Here is a 7633-nt window from a genome sequence, read left to right as displayed (position 1 = left end):
AACCATTAGAATGAAGAAGAATTAAATGCGCGGTGAGGTTTTTTAATCTCTCGTTTCCATTTGAGGGGAACATTTTAAATGCAGTTTTGTTTCCACACAAAGTAGTCTGGCAACACAGATTCAGAGCAGCTGGATGTTAAGTATTGTTAAAGGGGTTGACCTGTTATATAACGCCAACAAAAATGATGGGAAGTGAAACTATTAAGGCTTAATACCACGCTGCTCTTGGTCTACCCTGAGCAAATATTTGCGCTGTTCATTAGCAGAGCTCGGAATGGTGAAAAAAAAAAAAAAGAACATTAGCGGCGATGAACTGTGCTACTTTAATGCTGAATTTATCACTTCCAGAAACAAGTGGAGCCTGTTACACAATGCCATTATGACTCATTATTTGCTGCTGATTTTTTGGCTGCACAGGGAACACGATGTTTAAAAAAAAGGGGCCTCAGCGTCTCAGCCTGAGGATCTGAACTACCTGTCGCCTCGTAGCAGGTCTGTGACAGGATGCTGCGTGCATGAGAGCAGCAAGGTGTGCGCTTGTGTGTAGGGCTCTGTCTTTGAATGAAACTGATCGAGGGGGTTTAGTCCAGTTTAGACAGACAAATTACATATGCAGCTACTCCCTCTGCTGGATCCTGGGTGGAATGGTTGCAACAGGAAACTCACATGAGTGTCTGAAGTTGACCTTGGGGGTCAAATTATGGCAAAAACCAACATTTCCACAGAGTGATATTGAAATTTATCATGGAACGAGGAGGAGGAGGAGGAGGCAGCCTGATCAACAGACATTTGCTTTACAATAGAATAAGCTAACCTGAGAAAAAACCCTAAACATCCAGTTTTCCCTTTCATTTCCTATTTTTAGTAGCTTTAAGGTATGAAAAAATCATCTTATTTTACACTATTAGTGTAAAGTAATGTATAAACGCATCCCAGCCCTTCTTTGAAGCTACAGTATATGATGTTTACACTCAACTGAAATATTACTTCAGTTGTGTATTATCATGTTTTTTTGCCTCATTTTTCTATCGTCTCCAAATTTTTTATCATGACCTGATTTACATCCTCATAAACTCTTCGATATCCTCCAGAAACAAGAGTTTGCTGCACACCAGTGGGACAGTAAAAGGGGTAAATGAGGACAACTTCTGTCATGGAAGACTTTGCAACAAGTTAATTAAGTGCCACGAGGAAATAACAGTACTACCGTGTGATGTCACCACGTATCTACTGTGCTGACAGTCGTCAGCCTTACCTGTTTGGATGACTGCTGCTGGTCTTTATCTCAAACTCGGCAGAGAGAGTCTTGATAAGAAGTCCATGAATGAATGATTGACTTATTTTTCCTACTCCCTTGGCAGCCATGTGTCTCGGTGTCGCCTGCCTCTAAGAATGGATAATGCGTAGTTTCTCCTAGTAAGCAGACACAAATGAGCTTTATCATCTGCCAGTGGCTTTGTGTGTATCAGTGCAGGAGATTACCTGTTCTTCAGAAGGAGGCAGAGCTCTGAATGGAGCAGGCAGCGAGGGAATAGTGATTTGGGAGTGCGGTGGGATGTAAAAACAAAAAAGGAAAAATGGCACATAATGTCACTACGGAAACTTGAATTACGCTGGGCCTACAAGTGCTTCATTAAGATCAAATGCAGTTAAGGGGACATTACATTGATTTCTCTGATTATAATGTAGTTTGTTTGATTCAGAGTCTCCAGTCAAGCAGACACACAGAACCTGCACATTTATAATTGTACACACATACAGTATACTGTGTATTATATTGTAGAAAGGAAGAGGGGAAATGACTGAAGGACTTGGGTTGCTACAATAAAACTTAGAAGTGTGTGTGAAACAGGTACTCTGGGTGGCCTGAAGGTTAGACAAAGCAAGGTTGTTGACTGGATGAATCTGCAGGGGGGAAAGTGAAAGGCAGCGCTTACTTTTCCATCATGACCTCTGCTGAGGTTCCCTTGAGCAAGGCCCTGAACCCCTCTAGTGAATGTGTGAATGTGTGACTGTATTCAGCTCATTCCTGAAATAATAACCATCACTCTCAGTGAACCCTCCATGAATAAATAAAGAGCCATAGATTAATTAAATGTGGTGGCAGTTTGGAGTTTTTATTACGGAGACAAAATTCACTGTTCACGCACAATTCTGGGCAATGTTTTCCCATGGAGTGGCAGATGCTGGAACTCAGAAAGCCTGCAAAAGTATGTCGACATCATCTCTTGTCATGGGCAGTGTGTAATATTTAAAATGAAGCCAACAACAGGCTGCTGTTGGAGGAGAAGGGGATTGAAACAGATCTCCCTTGTTCCTGAATTCTGCTGCACATATTTGAATTTTGAATCAGTTAGTTCAAATGATAATAATGTTCAATGGTTCAAAGGTTCATGGGTTTTTTTTTTTTGGCACATACACAGAAGATTCAATACTTTTTGTGGTAAAATGGAAAAAAGAATAGTATTACACATAGAGATGGTAAAGATAAGATATATTATGTATAATACACACTATACTCAAAAGACTTCATATATAATATGATATGATTTATTCAGGAAGTCACAATGGGCTGAACGTCTCATTTACAAGTGAGACCTGTGTGCAGAATGTAATAAAATAACACTAACAGGAGAAGATTTAAATACACAATCATATAGACGTCAGCGTGACAGATGCATTCTGTAACATCCTTGGTGTAAGGATAGAAATGTAAAAATATTCTGTAAAAATTGTATGAATTATAAAGATTAGTGCTTAATATAAATTGATGCTTTATAAATATACATATGTATGCACATACATTGTAAATATATGTATAAGCAAGCATTTAATTCCTCAGTCAAAATTAATGTGACAGCTTCGGGTGATTTGAGGACAATCTGTGCAGCCAGGATTACACAGCAGCAGGACACAATGTACCACAAACCTCTGACTGGCGCAGGGCACAGGTGTTCATACACATTCCCCATGTTCAGCCACTAGAGGGCGCCCTGCACTCTTCCATAGCCAGAGACTTTAATGCCCATCTCTTAACTATAGGCCTCAAACAGTGGCCGTAAGAAACACCCTGTACTTTGGCTCCGTCAGGTTGTCCGAGGTTAAATCTGTACGTCACATCCCAACAGCGCCGCCTGAACCGCGAGCACGAGTCTGCAAACCCCACCAGGGAAAGGCGCTCTTGCTTTTCTTCTACCACGCGTTTCATTCGAGACACCTGCTTCACATTGACCTCAACTCAGCCCCCCTCAGTTGTTCTCAACCTGCTAATTTGTAAATTTTCTCGTGTGACTGATGTCATCAAGTTGGGGCCAGATGGGGCAAACAGCTGGAAAATCAGGTTAAAGCTGAAAAACAACTTCCGCATGTGATTCTCTGGAAAGGAGGAAGACGCCACTCAGGGGGGAAGGTGGGTGGTGGTGGTGGTGTTGAGGGGGGAGGCATGTTTCACTTGGTGTACTGTGGAAGCCCTCCTTTGTTCCTGTAAAGTGGTTGGAGGCACCACCCCTGGCAGAGGAAACCCAAACATTTTCAATGTACAAGCACCAGCGCCGCAGAGTGAAAAAACAACAACAACAACAAAAGAAACACCAGTCAAAGGCATCTCCGTCTGCTTTTGGTTGTGTGATCAGCAGCGACCTACATAAACCTAACAATGAAACTTGTGTGTTTGTTTGTTTTTTTTCACTCAGCCAGTGTTTTCCCTGGTTGCTAAGGGAAACAAGACTACACCCTCACCTGAGACCTCGGCGCTCCAGGTGCCTTAAGTCCCTCAGTGCAGCAGAAGGAGGGCAAACACGCTCACCTGAAATCAACCAGCGCACAAAGCGGGGTTAATGAAAACATTACATGAAGGCAGATAGCATGACACACAAGATGTTTGACTGCTGACATTTCGTCTCTCTCTCTCTCTCTCTCTCTCTCTCTCTCTCTCTCTTTCCCTCTCCAGACCAGACACACACACACACACACACACACACACACACACACAAACACACACCGCCTGAACTTAAGGGCAGGAAGCGGTCTTTAGTGGTTTGTTATGAGTGGTTCGTGTCAGGGCATGTTCCCGCGGCGCGTCCATGGAAGCACCTTTGGGCTCCCCACATAATAAGCACTTATTAGGCGTGACAGCGAAAAACACGATTTGCGATTCACAAATCCAACAAAAGGATACATGAAAAGATTTGTGGAACGGAGTCAATCAAACACAGGCTAACTTTAATTTATAACATACTAAATCTGTGTTACATTCAGCTGTGCTTGTTGAGAATGTAAACAAATATAAGCATTGTTGTTGAATGAATATAGCCCCCGCGACCCTGCAGAGGATTAAGCGGCGTACATATAATGTGTACAGATGATGGATGGATGGATGGATGGATGAATATAGCTTTATAAACATATATATGCTGCATGAGCTGGACATATTTGAAATCAGTTTTAGAAATGGAACCGGGCAAAAATGGATTGCTCCTTCTAGAGTAGAGATATCACACTGTAGATAAAGAAGACTGACAGAGAAAGGTACGTAGGAAGTATGAATAGAATTACTGAAAAAGTATTCAAATATAAAGTATAACATTAAGAAAATGTGCAACTAAACTACAATACGTGACAGCTGTGTATAATGTAGTTGAAAGTGGCTCGACCTCGACCAGCTCAAACACTGCAATGCCTCTTAGCACACTGATGCATCAGCAGAAACAAACAAGCGCTTTTATTATTAACACTTAAAGTCCAGTTCGCTGGTAATACGGCTTTACTTCTGCTTAAGTTGAGTTATTGCAGGACTAAGTCAAAGAATGCAGGAAATATTGTTTTGTAATGAGATATTGTTTAGGTTATACTTCTTCCATAGCTGCATATTGTGTCTTTTACACATTACATCCCTACTCACCCACACAGTGTATTCTGCAACATGTACTACGTCATGTCGGTCCATGCCAAACACATCATTACGCTGTCAATGTCTGTACAGACACATCATAGCTGCATTCATTCCAACCTCCCATTTTGTAAATAGTTTTGTTTTTTACTTTCAGAACATGACTGGCTCAGTTGTTCATTCTGTATGTTTGTATATCTTTGTATTCATATATTCACTCTCGCTGCTCTTTACACCATCTGGCCCGATGCCAAACTGCACTTCGAATGCAATGACAATAAAATCTGATTGTCTAATCCTGTGGTGAGTGTGCTGTACGTTACAGTGAAAAACGTTCGTTTGTTCGTCGTCACAACAAAATTCAAATTATGTTGCGCTAGAAAAACTCATTTTTATGGTGGAGCGTTGAGGATGAGGGGGGTCAGGGGTCTCACAGCCTGAGGGAAGATGCTGCTCCCTCATGCAGCAGCAGATACTCGTGTGATGTTTCCAGTCAGAATGCTTTTCATTGCGGCTCTGTCAAAGTTGACGAGAACTTGGCACCATGACTCAACCTTCAATTTCTCTAAGTCGAGGCCCTTTATGTGCTTTTTTTTTTTCTGGGAATACAAAACTCTTGCTGAGCATTCAAAATGCCAAAATAATAATTCAGCTCATCAGACCCATTTTAGTAAGCAGGTAATGTAAGATGCACACAGTATGTATGAATAATATGGAGTATCTTTTTAAAACCAGAGGAGGAAGTCCCCCCTGTAGGAGGTGGAGTCTCTGTAGAGTCCATCAGTGTCAGAAAGAGGATGTTTACGATGTCTGGGGCTCGAGAGGGGCCAGAGTGTGTTGATGGGCAAAATTGCATAAGCAGTAGTGTTGAGCCACGGGTCTTCCTGAGGGTTACGGTAACACTGATGCTCGGACATGTTCCTGTGTTTATAGGAGTGGTCCCTCTGCGCACTGCTGTCAGCACAAAACGGATTATAAGGAAGTGGGCGTGGCAGACTATAGGTCTGCCTGTGCCCTACAAATTCACCGTTGAACGCTGTGGCAGGCTCGTGCACACCCAGCTGTCTGCTTCTGCTGGCCGACTGGCTCATTGCACACCACTAGGGCAAAACCTTTCCTGGAAACCCGTCCCCCAGGGAGAAACGCATTCCATGAATATCCTGCTCGGTGCTGCTAAACGGCTGACCGTGTACATATCTCTATTCAGCCCCTCACTGAGTGCACGCTGGCGTAAGTCTTTTCAAAGACTGACCTGGGGCCCACACAAAGGTTAACAGGGAATCCATATGCTGCAGTGGGGCTGTTAAACAGCAGCTCTCTTGACCTGCAGGAAGTTACTAAACCACTGACTCTGTTTCGAAATAAGTCATACTGAACTGAACAGTGGCTCCTTCCTTTGATCGGAGGAGTTTCGTAAACCTCCGTGTTTGTGATTGCAGCATTTGTGCTGTCGGGGGGGGTGGGTGGCACATAAGCCTTTCCCAGGGAGCAGTGAAGCAGATCTTTTTCTCACTGGAGGAGGGGACGCTGAGTCCAGCGCTCAGCTGCGTAAACTTCCAGAATCAACTTATAGTCCAACATCCAAACAACCAGATGTGGGATTCACGCTCGAAAAGCCTCATTTCCCACCACACTGCGGATGACCTTTATGAAGGACCGCCATGAAAACGGATCAGAAAAAGATGGGAGCTGCCCTCCAGTAACACTCCAGAGATGCGAGACGGGAACAGACAGCCAGACAGACAAAAAAGCACGGAACTGCTGACCAACAGTTTCACACCAGGAACCGAAGCCACATGATGCAGCTGTCTCTGTGCTGGACCATGACCGCAGTTTAATAGATGCAAATGAATGTCAGATTCAGATGTAAACACGCAAAATCAATAGTCATTGCTGTGATTGTTTGATTAGAGCTGCTGCGAGCGGGAGTACAGGACATTATGAGGGGGGAAGAAAAACGTCAATACGTTCGGCGCTTCGTCCGAGCCACAGGCCGTTAATGCATGTGAGCCCTGTGTAATCCACAGAGACGTGTCTGTGACTGGGTCATACATGGAACACAGCGTCAACTCGCACGAGAAAAACCATGAGCTCCGTTCGTTCTGCTCCAGTCTCGACTGACCGAAATGCCGAGAATCACCGGACCACATGGACGCGGCTTATTGTGCTGAGTTGGTGTAAAAGTATACAACACAATTAGTTCATTTCAATCCGATTTCTCCATCTGAATAAAATAAACTAAATCTGCAGTCAATAAAGCTGCCTCGATGTTTCCAAACCAAAAGCCGGAGATAACCGTTCATCGCGTGGCCACAAATGGATGTGGTTTAAACTTGAACGCTCATGAGAAGAATAATGAATAATCTAAATTGCCACTAGTTTTTTTTATGTATCACAACACACACTATGAAAGAGTTAGATGAAGTGAACCTCATCGGCTTGGTTCTTACCTTGCTAATGATTTGCCTAAACATTCATAAGTTGCCGTGAGAGTAGCGCAAAGGGTCGGGAGGTCAATAAAACAAATCACTTTATACACCATATACATCAACCAGCGCTCCAGAGGGGGCGATGGACTCGCCTGCAGCAAAGAGGGGCATCACAGAGTTAACGATGTCCTACGCACATCGCCCCTTCGCTCTAACCCTCACCCTCAATCCAAATTAGAAACTAATAATAAGTTACATGGACGCACCATGTCAAGACACACAGCTGAAATTGGTTTAATTCTCCTGGCAAATAATC

This window comes from Acanthopagrus latus, chromosome 8 (genome assembly GCF_904848185.1).
Source record: "Acanthopagrus latus isolate v.2019 chromosome 8, fAcaLat1.1, whole genome shotgun sequence".
NCBI classification, from domain to species: Eukaryota; Metazoa; Chordata; class Actinopteri; order Spariformes; family Sparidae; genus Acanthopagrus; species Acanthopagrus latus.
The sequence above is the reverse complement of the archived record's forward strand: the minus strand, read 5'-3'. Positions refer to the sequence as shown.